At 40.5% G+C, this 16,033-nt stretch overlaps 1 protein-coding gene across 1 annotated transcript in view; it reads left to right on the forward strand.

Moving 5' to 3' along the window:
- Positions 1–16,033, forward strand: part of KCNS3 (potassium voltage-gated channel modifier subfamily S member 3) — a 267,088-nt gene that overhangs the window by 140,504 nt on the left and 110,551 nt on the right. The window contains exon 3 of the transcript XR_009548863.1: positions 14,548–14,702. The gene's annotated coding sequence lies outside the window, so the exon portion shown is untranslated. The remainder of the gene's footprint in view (positions 1–14,547; positions 14,703–16,033) is intronic.

Consider the following 16,033-nt stretch of genomic DNA (forward strand, 5'->3'; position numbering starts at 1 on the left):
CAGTATTGGAAGAATATTTTCAATGGAACATGGGAAATGCCTTCAGTAATGGTGGTGGGAAACTGGACAACTATTTTCAAAGCGACAAAATTGAACTATGACCTAATACCATAAATTATAAATGAATGAACTCAAAATGAGTGAAACACTTGGATATAAGACTTGAAACTACAAATTACATAGGTAGAAATATAAGTGATATATGATTTGGCATCAGTTTTAAGAGAAGTGTTTGGAGACTCAACTCCAATAACAAAGAAAACAAAAGCAAAAATAAACAAATGGGACAACAGCAAACTAGAAAGCTTCTCACATTATAAGAGAAATTTGCATCAAAATAAAAAGGGCAAATATACAAAATATACAAAGAAGTCGTAAATATACTCAGCAGCACGAAACAAACAAGCAGCCTGATTCTGAGGAGATATTTCACCTACAAGAAAAGTTACTTATCATCTCATATTGTTAGGGTTTTTTGCAGTTGAAAACAGCATGCAAATCAAAAAAATAGTGAGTTGTCATCTCATACCTGTGAGAATGGCCATTTTCTAAGAGATAATAATTGTTGGAGAGAGTGTGGAGAGAAGGAAACTGTTAAACATTATTGGAGGCAGTGTAAAAGCACCTCAAAAATTAAAAATAGAAATTTCACATGAACAAGTTTTCACATTTCTAGGTCCTTACCTCCCTATACAGAGACATGAATTAGAAGATATAGTCACCGTCCATGTTCAGCAGGAAAGCAATTACAGAAGCCAGACCTTCTACCTTCTGCATCCCTTGGGTCCGTATTCACAGAGGGATAAAGATTAAGAAAGCTAACGGGAGGAGATAGGATACGGAGATTTGGTGGTGGGAATTGTGTGGAGTTGTGCCCCACTTATCCTATGGTTTTGTTAATGTGTCCTTTTTTTTAAATTAAAAAAACTAAAAAAAAAGATGTGTATGGGCTACACATTAATTGTAACATTACTTATATTATTCAGGAATTGCATATAGCTCAATGAATTAATAAAGAAAATGTGCCCCCCCCATTTCAGATACATAAAAACATGAAATACTATCATTTGCAAATAACATGGATGAGCCTAGAGTGTATCATGCCTAATGAAGTAAACATAACGAAAGAAAAACACTGTATGTTTTAATTTACATTTTGTATACAGAGAAAACAAACAGATGAACTTAATAATACAAAAGAAACTTTTAGATTATCAGACTAATTGATGATTACCAGAGGAGAAGGTAAAAGTGGGGTGAGGAAGTCAGGACAAGCAATAAGAGGAACAATTGTACAGAGAAGGTCAGAATTGGACTTTCAGTGTTGACACTTAGTACCCACTCATTGACTTTCCATGATGCACACATAAAATGTATATTATTAATTTCACATGAACAACAAATTGTAATATAAATTTTCTTTTTTTTCTAGTTTTTTTTTATTGGGGAATTAATGTTTTACATTCAACAGTAAGTACAATCGTTTGTACATGCATAACATTCCCCAGTTTTCCATATAACAATATAACCCCCACTAGGTCCTCTGACATTTTCTTTTTTTATATTTATTTATTTATTTCCCCTTTTTGTTGCCATTATCATTGTTGCTGTAGTTATTATTGTTGTTGTTATTGATGTTGTCATTGTTGGATAGGACAGAGAGAAATGCAGAGAGGAGGGGAAGACAGAGAGGGGGAGAGAAAGATAGATACCTGCAAACCTGCTTTACTGCCTGTGAAGCGTCTTCCCTGCAGGTGGGGAACCGGGGGCTCGAACCAGGATCTTTACGCTGGTCCTGGTCCTTGTGCTTTGCACCATGTGTGCTTAACCTGCTGTGCTACCGCCCGACTCCCTGTAATATACATTTTCTTATCCACAAAGATGATTTTTGAATTGTTCCCCTAATTTCCTCTCCCACTTTCCTTTTGATTTTTCTCTGTCTCTATTCAACAAATACCTAAATAAAACAAAATAAATAAATAAATGAAGGAATAGGATCCTCTGGGCAAACGGCCAGTTCTAGAATATATAGGATAGGCTTAAACTTTACGTTATACCACAAACAAAACAAACCAAATCAAAAGGCTGCACTGATAAGGGAATATCCAAGAGGAGACGGCACCAACACAAAGGTGTCTCAGTGACAAAGGCTGGAATTATCTGGGCAACAAATAAACAAAAAGTAGCATTAACTTATAACACAAAGTATGAAATAAATTATAACCCAGCGTATAAAATAAAGTATGAAAGTATGTGAATAAATGATGGAATAAGTTGATACATGGAAAAGGCCTATTCAGAAGAACTCTACATCGGAAGTATGTACCTCTTTCACTCCACAAGGTAGGGGTTCAAAAGCCTCCATCCCTTAAGTGTGTGATATACTTAGCGATTTCCTCTAACGTAGAAAACGTGGACATGGGACATGGTGGGAAGAGTTCCTTTAAAATTCAAAATACCTGATAATTACCTCAGCCTGGTTTAAAACGTCCAATCGTTAGTAAAGATAGCATGTTGATTGTGTACACCGTTGAAACGGCATGATACAATGGTACTTGTCCTCTGTGACAGTCCGCCTCCCCCCACCTATCACTCTGCATCACTTACCAGAACAAACACTGAACTCCAGTGGAGTTCAACCGAGAGACATTCTTCAACCTATCTGTTCTGCACTCAAAATTCTCATGTTCATAAAAACCAGGCAAGTCCAACCACCTGGGCATAGTCAAGAACACTGTTAGGAGGCATGCTGACTCTTCATTGTATAAGATCCTAAATGAAACTCTGAAACAGAAAAGGACAGTAGGTGAAACTTAAGGAAATCTGAAAGGAATATTAGCTTGGCTGATAATAGTATGCCAGCCCTGATTTATCAGCCGTAACAAATGCACTACACTGATGTGAGATTCTGTAATGCTGAGTCTGCAGGGGGACATGGAAACTGTGCTACTTGATCAGATTCTCTGTTCGGAGCAGGAGAATATATTTGTTAAAAACCCCATCCAAATATGTTCTCAAAATGGCTGCATCCATTTGCATTCCGTCAGTGTGTGAATGATTTAATTTGTTTTATAGTCTCGCTAATGCTGAGTATACTCATTTTATTTTAGCCATTTGGTGCAATACTCTTTATGAGTTCAAACTCTTTAGGAAATATAGCACTAGTTAAGTTCTTTACTTCTCTTTTTACTTTTTGAGTGAACTATCTGTTTCTCTCTCTCTCTCTCTTTTGCTGGAGGGGTTATAACTGGGGCTTGGAGGGGCTTGGAGTTGGCATCCTGGTGGCCATTTTTCCTCCCCCTCGTTCTGTTTTTTATTAGATAGGACAGAGACAAATTGAGAGAGGATGGGTAGATAGATAGATAGGCAAACAGACAGATAGATAGAAAGACAGACGCCTGCAGTACTGCTTTGCTGCTTGTGAAATGTCCACCTTGCAGATGGGGAGTGAAGGCCTGAACATGGATGGGTCTTTGTGATCGGTAATATTTGCACTAAACTATGTGCTCTACTGCTGGGCCCCCTCATTATATGTCTTTTAACCACTACATAGTCAACATTGTTGAGATTATGGGCTTAGAGTTTTTTGTAACATTCTTTTTATTATATTGTTAATACTTATATAATAAAGTTTGTAATGCATTCCTCTCTAGTTTCTAAAATGTGTAATGTTTGTTTTCTCTCTCTCTTGGCTAGCCTGACTGGAAGATTTTCAATTATACTAGTTTTATCAAACCACCAGATATACTGGTTTCATTGTTACTGTCTGTTTATTTGCTCTCAACGTCACTGTTTTCTTTTCTTTATTCTCTTCATTATTTCTTTTCTACTGTTCACTTTAAATTTGTTTCGCTATATTCTATAATTCCCTCAAGTATAACCTTCCCCCTGCAGGTCGGCACTGCCTTTCTTCCTTTCCTTTTTTCTTCCTTCTTTTAAAAATTTTTTAATATTTATTTATTTATTCCCTTTTGTTGCCCTTGTTGTTTTATTGTTGTATTTATTATAGATGTCATTGTTGTAGGATAGGACAGAGAGAAATGGAGAAAGGAGGGGAAGACAGAGAGGAGGAGAGAAAGACAGACACCTGTAGACCTGCTTCACCGCCTGGGAAGCGACTTCCCTGGAGCCGGGGGCTGGAACCGGATCCTTAAGCCGGTCCTTGCGCTTTGCGCCATGTGCGCTTAACCCGCTGCGCTAGCGCCTGACTCCCTCTTTCCTGCTTTCTCTCTCGCCTCCAGGGTTATAGCCTGGGTTCACTACCAGCACCAAGAATCCACTGCATGGTGGCCATTTCTTCAATTTTATGTAGTTTGTTTATTTTTATTTATTTAACTTATGTTGAGTGCTTTTATATTAATTTTTTAAACTTTTTTTGTTAGTGATTTAATAATGACTGATAAGATGGTGGTATGAGGGGTACAATTACATACAATTCCCACCACCAGAGGGCCATATCCCCTCCCTCCATTGAAAGTTTCCCTATTTATCTCTATGGGGAGCAGAAGGTGGGAGGTCTGGCTTCTGCAATTGCTTCTCTGCTGGACATGGGTGTTGGCAGGTGGATTCATACCCCCAGCCTGTTTCTATCTTTCACTAGTGGATCAGGGCTCTAGGGAGGTGGGGTTCTAGGACGTACTGGGTGAGGTAGTCTGCCTGGGGAAGACAGGTTGGTGTCATGATAGCATCTGCAACTGGATGGCTGAAAAGCATTAAGATATAAAGCAAAGCAATTTTTTAATAATCAGGAAACTAAAGGAAAAGGTATAGCAGATGAAATTTGGGTTTTCCATCTGAAAATGGGAAGTCCATTTTTAGGTATACTTCAAAGGCTCCATGAAAACTGGTCCTGAAGTGAGAGCAGCCTAGAACGTTTCTAGCCCTGACCGTGGAACGTGAGCTCTGATCGCCAGGGAGGCACAAGTTACACAGGCTTCTGTGCTAATACGAAGACTTTTTTCCTCAGTATATTTGATACGACACAGAGAAATTGAGACAGGAGAGGTAGTAGAAAGGGAGAGAGAAAGATAGACACCTGAAGAAATGCTTCACCACTTGTGAAGTGTCCTCTCTGCAGGTGGGGAGCGGGGGCTTGAACCCAGATCCTTGCATAGGCCTTTGCACTTAGTACTATATGCCTTAACTGGGTGCACCACCGCCTCCTCCAGCCACTAGTTCCTGAGGACAAAGCAAGTCTTCTTTTTCTCCAGGGCTTTGCTTGGGGGTCTGGCCCCTGATAGATCCTCAAGGAACATGTACTGGGATGATCTCCTCCAGCAGTGGACATTTTCCACTTGCCATGTGTCTGCATCTACAGCCCCCCAGTCTGGGACCTCACCTTCTTATGTGTAGGTGGAATGGCTGGAGATGACACAGACTGGCTGTCTAAGTCTTTAGCCCAGGGCTTGGCAAACAATTGTTTGATTGAATGCAATAATAGAACAAAGAAGGAAAAAGCCAAAGTCATTCCAAATGAGGAGACAGAGGCCCTGCATTGTCCTGAATCATGCAAGGAAAACTTAGCTTATTTTTTATTTGATGCAAATCATTCTGAAATGAATATCCAAATGCACTTCCAGGTTTTCTAAATAGAGGAGGCTTATGATCTGAGAAGAACTTGCTTTTGTTTGTCAGGAAATTGGATAAATGAGGGTATTTAAAAATATTTATTTATTTATTTATTTATTTTTTGGATAGAGGCAGAGATAAATTGAGAGGGAAAGGGGAGATAGAGAAGGAAAGAGAGAGACACCTGCAGACCTGCTTCACGACTCGTGAAGCTTTCCCCCTGCAGGTGGGGACCAGGGGCTTGAACCTGTGTTTTTGGGCACTGTAATGTGTGTGCTTAACCAGGTGCACCACTGCCTGGTCCTTATGAGGATATTTTTCTTAACATTCCAGTTAATGGATTAATCCACTGAGTGTTGGTAAGTTTAGTAATGTAGCTGTGTAAACAAGTATTTAAACATCTGCCAATAGGGATAAATGTCATCTCCTAAGGGAAATTGAGTTTTCAGACACTTTAAAGACATCCTTTTATGGTCCAGTGAAATAACTCCCTTGAATAGTGTGCTGCTTTTCCACGTGTGTGATCAGGCTTGAGCTCTGGCCTCCACTGCATTGAAGGAAGCTTTAGCACTGGGGTCTCTTACACTCTCTCTCTGCCTCTATCTAAGCATATATCAAATAAATAAAAAGAAAACACCCATTTACTAGTAATCAAGTCGATAAATGCAGTGCTTCTTAACGTACAATTCCAATCCCAGTACATGTATTTATCACAGCATGTTGCCTTTTGCTATTGGCATTTGTGAGTAATATTTCTTACTCTTCCAAAAATAATATAAATTCTTTCACATCCCCTGTGGCTGTTCAAAGCAGAAACAGTTTTATATATATATATAGAAATAAGTGCATGAGTTGTTTTTTAATTTGAAAAATGAAATGATATCTTTTTTCTGTGTCAAATCAGCTAGGGAACAGTTGATGTGATGGTCTCTTTGTTTTCCCAGAATGACGCATATGTCTGGGTCTCTATCAATATTTCCAAGAAGGAGGACCAAGTTAAATGATGCAGACTGGGAACAGAGGAAAGTTTTAGGGTGGCTAAGGTAGTTGAGTGGAGAATGCCGCCGAGAGCTGACTGATGGGTACTTCATTTATTCAATCAGATGGTCTTTGTTGATTTGCTGTGTGTTTTGCTACTCTCAGTGAATGATGATGTAAGTAGATAACACAAAACAGATTATGGTGAGACAGAGAGAGCTCCCAACAAGGAAATTTCATTTTAGTTGTGTGAAAATGAATTAGTTCTTGAGTAATTTCTTACCTTCTCTGGGTTCCTGTTTTTATAAAATATCGGAGGAGGGATGAGATTAGGTCCACATGATCTCCAAGGTTCCATCCGTCTGTGCTACCCATGTAGCAGTGTACCACTAACAAGTGGAAGTCTGAAAGTCATGTCAAGGGAGAGGAGTGCAATGTATAAAGGATCAACATGTGAACTGAGGGAAGTGTGGTCATCTCTAATAGATTGTGTTCATAATTCTTTTTGGAGGGGGTATGGGAAATTGGATGGAGGAAACTGAATAAATTACTGGACTTATTTTCCTCTCTCTGCATTGTTAGAGGGATGCACTAAAAACGGGTACAGAGGGGGGTCGTGCAGTGGTGCAGTGGGTTAAGCGCAGGTGGCGCAAAGTGCAGGGACCGGTGTAAGGATCCCGGTTCGAGCCCCCGGCTCCCTACCTGCAGGGGAGTCGCTTCAAGGGCGGTGAAGCAGGTCTGCAGGTGTCTGTCTTTCTCTCCCCCTCTCTCTCTGTCTTCCCCTCCTTTCTCCATTTCTCTCTGTTCTATCCAACAACAAAGCAACGTCAACAATGGCAATAATAACCGCAATGAGGCTGCAACAATTAGGGCAACAAAAAGGGGGGAAAAATGGCTTCCAGGAGTGGTGGATTCATGGTGCAGGCACCGAGCCCAGCAATAACCCTGGAGGAAAAAAAAAGACAAAAAAATGGGTACAGAGATTATTGTCAGACTTATCACTGACTGCATATTGTTGACAGAAAAAAAAAAAGAGTTGTCTGACAATTAGGCTTGTTGCTTTTTTTTTATCTCCCTAAGATCGTAATTCCCTGAGGTCTCCTATCATTTCATATCTGTGTGACATGGGAAAGTTTTTAACAGTTTCATATAAAATTGATGCATAGATTCTGTGACATGTTATACAACACTGAAAATGAAGCTTGATAGTGAGTATATTCTAGAATATTAATTTATTTTTTCTTACTGCTTTAAAAAATAAAACTTTTCTGCAAACTCTAGTGTACTTCTGCTTTCAGGTATATATTTTGCACTAGTTTATGGATACGTGTGAACATCTGCTCTCTCTCACAGAACCTGATCTAGATCTAGGTTTTGGGACTTTGTTAGAAAGTGAACCACCTGGGATGGAATTAGAGTGTACTATGAAAGGAAAGGTCTCACCCGAGTAATGAAGCTGAAGGGTTGTCATTCCACACGTGTAGTCTCTGGACACAGTCTGAGCTGAAGCATGTTGAGGTGGCAATCATTGCGTTGATTAGGTTGCGATCAGCAGATGCAATATTATTTGATGTGGATTGGGAGAGGCATGTGGGAAAGTGTGCCCTAACCTAAGGTTCCAGGACTGGGGGAAATATAGGCTCCCTAGTGGAGATGTGAGGTTCCTGCTGTCTTAGGGTTCAAAAAGACAATGGATAGTTAATATTATCATCACATTATTTGGTAATTGGATGCATTGGATCGACCTTCTCGTGGTGCATCCCATGAGTATCCATTCATTGGGGAAACTGACGATCCTTCCTAGCCGACTGAATCCACATGGATCCCAGTCACTTTCAAAGCCAGCAACAAGCAGCTCCTGACAGCTTTCAACCTGACGCTGTTGACTGGCTATGGAAGAAGGGCAAACGCTAGAAGAAGACAAATTTGGTAATTGGGTTAACTTTGAAAAGTCCTTTTGTTAGGGTTTGCTGTGTAGTACCCAGTATCTTGTATATATATATATATATATATATATATATATATATATATATATATATATATATATATATATATATATTATATAGCTGTGCCATTGGTTTCTTCTGATCTACTTGGTCTAACACTTCCTCTCCACTATTCCAAGCTTTGGGTCCATGATTGCTCAACAATTTGTTTGGCTTTGTATGTTAATTCTCTTTTCAGCCACCAGGTGCCAGATGCCATCAGGATGCTGGTCAGGCTTCCCTGGACTGAAGACCCCACCAATGTGTCCTGGAGCTCCACTTCCCCAGAGACCCACCCTACTAGGGAAAGAGAGAGGCAGACTGGGAGTATGGACCGACCAGTCAACGTCCATGTTCAGCGGGGGAGCAAATACAGAAGCCAGACCTTCCACCTTCTGCATCCCACAATGACCCTGGGTCCATACTCCCAGAGGGATAGAGAATGGGAAAGCTGTCAGGGGAGGGGATGGCATATGGAGATTGGGTGGTGGGAATTGTGTGTAGCTGTACCCCTCCTACCCTATGGTTTTGTTAATTTATCCTTTCTTACATAAAAAAAGAATAAAACAAAGCTTTTCTGAGGTCTCCTGTGAACATATGTTTAAAATTAGTGTTTCACAAAGATAATGATGGCATTTATACTCACTTCATTCAATTGAAATATGTTCTCTTTCACAAGGATTTCCAAATATTGAGTTTTTTAAAATTATTATTAATTTATTCATAAAATAAAAAAAGTCAACAAGACTGTAGTTAGTATAAGAAGGGTAAAATTCCACACAATTCCCACCACCAGAGTTCTGTATCCCACTCCCTCCCTTGAAAGCTTTCCTATTCTTTATCACTCTGGGAACACAGGCCCAGGCTCATTATGGGGTGCAGAAGATAGAAGGTCGGGCTTTTGTAATTGCTTCTCTGCTGGACATGGGCATTGGCAGGTCGATCCATATTCCCAACCTGTACTTATCTTTCCCTAGTGGGGCAAGGCTCTGGAGAGGTGGGGTTCCAGGACTCATTGGTAAGGTTGGTCAGCTGCCCAGGTAAGTCAAATTGGAGTCATGGTAGTATCTGCAACTTGGTGTCTGAAAAGCATTCAGATATAAAGCCGAACAAATTGTTTAATAATCAGGAACCTAAAGGTAGGAATATAGCAGATGAGATTTGGGGGTCTCCATTTTGGAAAAAGCTAGTAGGTCTAATTTAGGTATATTCCAAGGCACCTATGACTTTACTAAATTTTCTGCCTGAGCCCAATAGCTAACATGCAGGTGGACCAAAGGTATTGTCTGGAGAGATGGTATTAGAGTTGGAAATTGAACTAGAGAGCTGGATCAGGGCAGATAGTAGCTCCCAATAATGGGAAAAGTATAGGTGTCATTTTATGGTGACATTTCTTGTTTAGGACTTTCTACTTGCTTGCTGTTTTTGGTCACTGTAAACTATTGTGCACTTTCGGTTTAAGGTGTTTATTGTCCCCTAACTTATGGGCACATGTGCACGTGTGTTCTGTCTCATGGGACCTGATCTATATCTAGGTTCTGTGGCTTTGTTATGAGTTGCACCGCCCGATATGGAGTTGGGGAGTCTTATGAGCTAGGAATGGTCTCAGCAGAGTGCTGGAGCTGAAGGGCTGACATTCCACACCTGGTGTCTCTGGACATAGTCCAAAGTGAAACATGTTGAGGTGGTACAGGTTGTATTGAATTGGTTGAGCTCAGTATATGTGGTATCAAATGGTCTGGATCCAGTGAGGAGTGCAGGAAGATAAACCATGCCCTGGAATTTCCAGGACTGGGAGAAATATGGGTTTTATAGAGAATGGGGAGGGTTCTTGCTGTCTTGGAGTTTAAGAAGGCAATAGATAGTTATTATTGTAACCAAGTTATTAGGTAATTTGGTTGACTTTGAAAATCCCATGGTTAGGATTTGCTGTATCATGTAAAACCTTACTGTAATTTATGTCATTTAATGCTGTTTACATATGAGCTGCATCTTATATCATGACACAGCAGTTGCTTCTGGTCTAACACTATAGGTGATTTAATAATTCAGTTAAATGTTGCTATGCTTCACATTGGTTTGGTCTCACTCCACCTCCGGGAGATTGTGGTTTAGTCTTTGCCTTTTCACGCTTCTCCCTTCTCCCCACCCCCATCCTATGTACTTTCTGAGTTCCTGACACTGCCTCAAGAGGAGAAAGATGCAGGACAGATTTGTGTGGTGATTAGATTAGATTAGTTTTTTGAACTGTTTGCTCGTGAATAAAGAAACACTGCTTCTCCGCTCAGCCGTGTGTCCCTGGTCTCTGTCTCCCGCCCGCGAAGCTAGCCCGGCCTACTGGCGCCGTGAACTTTGAACAACAGTTAAACAGCCATTATTATCAATGTATTAAAAATTTGAGCCCACTGTTAAAATTTAATCAAGTTACCAATTTGACACATTAAATGCTTAGATTGAAGGAATATATATTAAGAACTGGGGTCTATGCATAAAAAGTTTGAGAGTTTGAATCCATTTCTCCCCTCATGTATTGATTAAACAGTGATTTATAAGATTATAAGTTATTAAGAGTGTATATCACCACCATTCCCATCACTAAAGGTCTGTGTCCCCACCCTACAGTGAAACTGAAAAATCTACCCTCTCCCCCCTTTCAGAGTTTTTGACTTTGGTGAGATACTCCAAACTCAAATTCTGCTTTGTTTTTCCCTGTCTATTTTTCTTTCTCAATTTATCAGTGGGATCATGCCATACTTATCTTTTCTCATTTTGGCTTACCTGACTTAACATCATTCCCTCTCACTCCATTCAAGATGAGTCAGAGAAGGTGGGTTTATTATTCTTGATAGCTGAGTAGTATTCCATTGAGTATATATACCACAACTTTCTAAGCTATTCATCTGTTGTTGGGCAGCTGGGTTGCTTCTAGATCTTGGCTATTATAAATTGTGCTGCTATGAACATATGTGCACATATATCTTTTTGGATAGGTGTGATTGTGTCCTCAGGTTATGTCCTAAGAGAGGAATTACTGGGTTATATGGAAGGTCCATTTCAAACCTTGTGAGGGTTCTCCAGACTGCTCTCCACAGGGCTTGGACTAATTTACATTCCCACCAGCAGTGCAGGAGGGTTCCTTTGTCCCCACAACCTCTCCAGCATTTGTCGCTTCTGTCATTTTTGATGTATGACATTCTCACAGGAGTGAATTGATATCTTATTGTTGTCTTTATTTCCATTTCTCTGACAATCAGCGACCTGGAGCAATTTTTCATGTGTTTGTTAGCCTTTTGGACATTTTCTGTAGTGAATGCTCTGTTCATATCCTCATCACACTTTTGGGTTGGGTCATTTGCCTTTTTGATGCTGAGTGTGGTGAGCTTTTTGTATATTTTGATTATTAGCCTCTTGTCTGATGTATGGCATGTGAAGATCTCCCATTCTGTGAGAGGTCTCTTTGTTTATGTGATGGTTTCTTTTGCTGTGCAGAAGCCTTTGAATTTGATGCAGTCCCATTGATTTGTTTTTGATTTAGTTTTTCTTGCAGTTATGTTTGGGTCATTGAAGATGTCCTTGAGGTTTACATGGGACAGTGTTCCACCAATGTATCTCTACATAATTGATAATTTCTGGTCTAACATCTAGGTCTTTGATCCATTTGGAGTTGACTTTTGTTTCTGGTGAGATAAAGTGGTTCAGTTTCATTCTTCTGCGTGTTTCAACCCAGTTTTCTCAGCACCGTTTCTTGAAGAGACCCTCTTTCCTCCTTTTAATAGTTTGGGCTCCCTTATCAAAAATTAGATGTCCATAGGTGTGGGGGTTTATTCTGGGCTTTCAATTCTGTTCCACTAATCTGTGGCGTGCCTATTTTTGTTCCAGTACTGGACTGTTTTGATGATGATGGCCTTATAATATAGTATGGGAGTGTTATGCCTCTATTTCTGTTTCTTTTGTCTCAAGATTTTTTCAGTGACTTCTTCCTTCCTTTCTTTCTTTCTTTCTTTCTTTCTTAGTTGATATTGAAGCATTTTTTCCCTTTAAATTAGTGATTTAATAATGACCAACAAGACTGTGGGATAAGAGGGGTACAATTCCATACAATTCCCACCACTAGAGTTTCATGTCCCACCCCCTCCATTGGAAGCTTTCTTATTCTTTATCCCACTGGGAGTATGGACCACGGATCATTATGAGGTGCACACTGTGGAAGGTCTGGATTCTGTAATTGCTTCTTCACTGGACATGGCAGTGACAGGTGGATCCACACCCCCAGACTGTTTCTGTTTTTCCCTAGTGGGGCAGGGGTCTGGGGAGGTGAGGTTCCAGGACTCATTGATGAGGTCGTCTGCCCAGGGAAGTCATATTGATGACATAGTGGCATCTGTAACTTGGTGGCTGAAAAGCAGTCAGATATAAAGCAGGACAAATAGTTTAATAATCAGGAACCTAAAGGTAAGAATAGAGCAGATGAGATTTGGGCTCTTCATTTTGGAAGAAGCTAGGAAGTCCATATTAGGTATACTAAAAGTGGCCCTGTTACTTTTTGTTAGCATTTTTAAAAATACTTTTTAAAAAATATTTATTTATTCCCTTTTGTTGCCCTTGTTGTTTTATTGTTGTAGTTTTTATTGATGTCGTCGTTGTTGGATAGGATTGAGAGAAATGGAGAGAGGAAGGGAAGACAGAGAAGGGGAGAGAAGGACAGACACCTGCAGACCTGCTTCACTACCTGTGAAGTGATTCCCTTGCAGGTGGGGAGTCGGGGGCTCCAACCGGGATCTTTATGACGGTCCTTGCGCTTTGCGCCACGTGCGCTTAACCTGCTGTGCTACCGCCCGACTCCCTGTTAGCATTTTTTTTTTCTAAAGCACAAGTCTGGTCACTTTACCACCTTGATCAAAATTTTACTGTAGGTTCTCTTGTTGAATATCCCAGACTCACCACAATTCAGCCCTACCCTGCCTTTCAGCCTTACCTCATATCACATCACCACAAGCACATTAACTCCTTCTGTCTGTGGCTCCTGAGCCCAAGTGTGCTTTAAAATTACGTGGAGAGCTTGTTAAAACACATGTTTCTGGGCTTCATGCCCAGAATTTCTGACTCAGTGAATCAGAGACGGGGCCTTGAAATTCAACATTTCTTACAAGTTTCCGAGTGATGCTGGAAGTTTACTGTTGTTTCTCTGGGACGGGTCATTAAAGCCATTGTTCTAACAAAGTGCCAGTTCTTTGGGGATATGTTGGCTCCATACTTGTACATGTTGGCATTTCCTTTCTTCTTATTTATTTATTTATTCATGAGATAAATGAGGGAGAGAGAAAGAGAGGGAGTGAGGGAGAGGAAAAGAGGGAGAGAGGGAAAGGGAGATGATAAGGGAGAGAGGGAGAAGGTGAGAGAGAGAAGGAGAGAGAGGGTGAGGCAAAGAGAGAGAGAAGGGAATGGGGAGAGAGAGAAAGGGAGAGAAGGGGGCAGGGAGAGACAGACAGAGAGACCCTCAGAGAGAGAGAGATTGATTCTGAGAGACCTAGAACTCTGCTTTTGCATATGTGGTGCTAGGATCAAAATCAGCATCTCAGGGTATGCATGCAATATCCGTGCTTTACCCACTTAACTCAAGTGAGTTAACTATTTGATTGCCATCTTGGCGTGGCATCTTGTCATGCTTTCCCCCTTCAAGTTCCTTCCATAGATAGCATTCCACTCATTTTTCCAGTTTTACTTTTCACTCTCTAATGAATTTTGTCTAGGCCACTCAGTCAGAATTGAGAAGGGCACATTGTCTCATGTGTACTTGTGGATCATGCTGCTTACCCTGGGTTGTGGTGTTTTCTCTGGCTGGCATTGTTAATTGTGTGTTTGCTCTCTTTGTAACTGCATGGTTTGCCCCTCCAGGAAAGGAGTCACATTTCATTCATCTTTGAATTCTCCAACGACTTAACTTTCATTATGATGCCTTGGAGGCAACTCTAATAATTACACACCCCCTTTCTTTTCCTTTCTCTGCTTATTGCAGCCCCCAGCAGAGACAGCAATCTTCACAGTGACAGTCACCACTCCTGAAGTTGACGGATTTCCACCTTTTAAGTGCCTGAGCTAATAGATTCCATCAACAATGCTGTAGAGAAATTCACCAAGGTCAGAAGGCTGTCAGCCTAAAATGTCGGTCTGGTAAGTTTCAGAGCTGCCTGTGTCATAAAGATGCCAAATCCCATTGTAGTAAGTCAAATTGTCTGGGGATCAAGTCAGCTCTGATCTAGTGAGGTATGTGAATTATTTTTAAAAGGAAAAGTGCCAGGAGCAATTTCTTCTGTGTGGATAGCCCTTTCCTATACCGAATGCACAGTCAGGAAGTGGAGGGGTGAGTAACAAAACCAGAGTAAGTGCACAGTCTGGGGAAAGTTTTGTTCAAAGTAAATTTCAGAGAGGATAGACTATCAATCTCCTTAATTCCCTGTCAGATTCCAAAGAGCACAGAGAATCTAGTGCTCTCACAGCTTCCTTGCTCACTGTGGGGAAAGTGCTTCTTAAGTTCTCTTTTGCTTCTGTCCTTCCTTTACATTCTTCTTGAGAACTAGCTTGCCTTCCAGATTCCCTTCTTTTTCTCTCCTTGAGGGACTGTATTTGACCCCCAGGCCTCCTCTCCAGTCCCTGTGCCTCCTTTGGTCTCCTTTATGCAGATGACTACAACCATCTGTGAACTTTTTTTTTCTTCCTTTAAATATTTTTACTAGTGATTTACAAAACTGTAAGACAACAGGGGTATGATTCCACACCATTCCCTCCAACAGAGTTCTGTATCCCCATCCCTCTCAAGCAGAAACTGCAATATTTCCCCTCAAGGTCATAGATATGGGTTGACTATATATCTACACCTATATCTACCTACCTACCTACCTATCTACATTTCACCCCATTTTAGTCACTCCTACAGCCCTACCTCCACTTGATTTCTTTTTCTTCTTTTTAAGATCATAGATATGGGCTGATTCCATAACTACTTATCTATCTGCGCACATAAACACATACACACACACACACACACACACACACACACACCACACACATGTTTCCCCCCATTTAAAATCAATCTGTCTTCACTTCCTTTCTGAGTCACCCCTACACCTATTATTACTTCCAGGTGTCTTTCCTTTCTCCCTCTTCTTTCTCAGAGAAATGGTCATGATCATGCTTAAACGTATACAGTAGTCAAATTACAATGCTGTCCACCCAAAACCAACATAGACTGATAAATCTGTGTTCTATACTTTTCTCAATGTATATTACACTTTAATATATTGCAAAAGTAAGAAAAGCAAAAATAAAGAATAGAACCATGATGCTCAGTATTTCTTCAGTTGTTGAGTATTCAGGTCTCCATGGTTTTGGATTCTGTGGCTTATTTTACACTTGACGACCAAAACTTGAAGACAAAGACAAGATCCATACACTAAGAGGGGAACAAGTGTGTACAAGGTCTAGTCAGGTATTAATACGAAATG

The sequence above is a fragment of the Erinaceus europaeus genome, chromosome 3 (assembly GCF_950295315.1).
Source record: "Erinaceus europaeus chromosome 3, mEriEur2.1, whole genome shotgun sequence".
Taxonomy (NCBI): Eukaryota; Metazoa; Chordata; class Mammalia; order Eulipotyphla; family Erinaceidae; genus Erinaceus; species Erinaceus europaeus.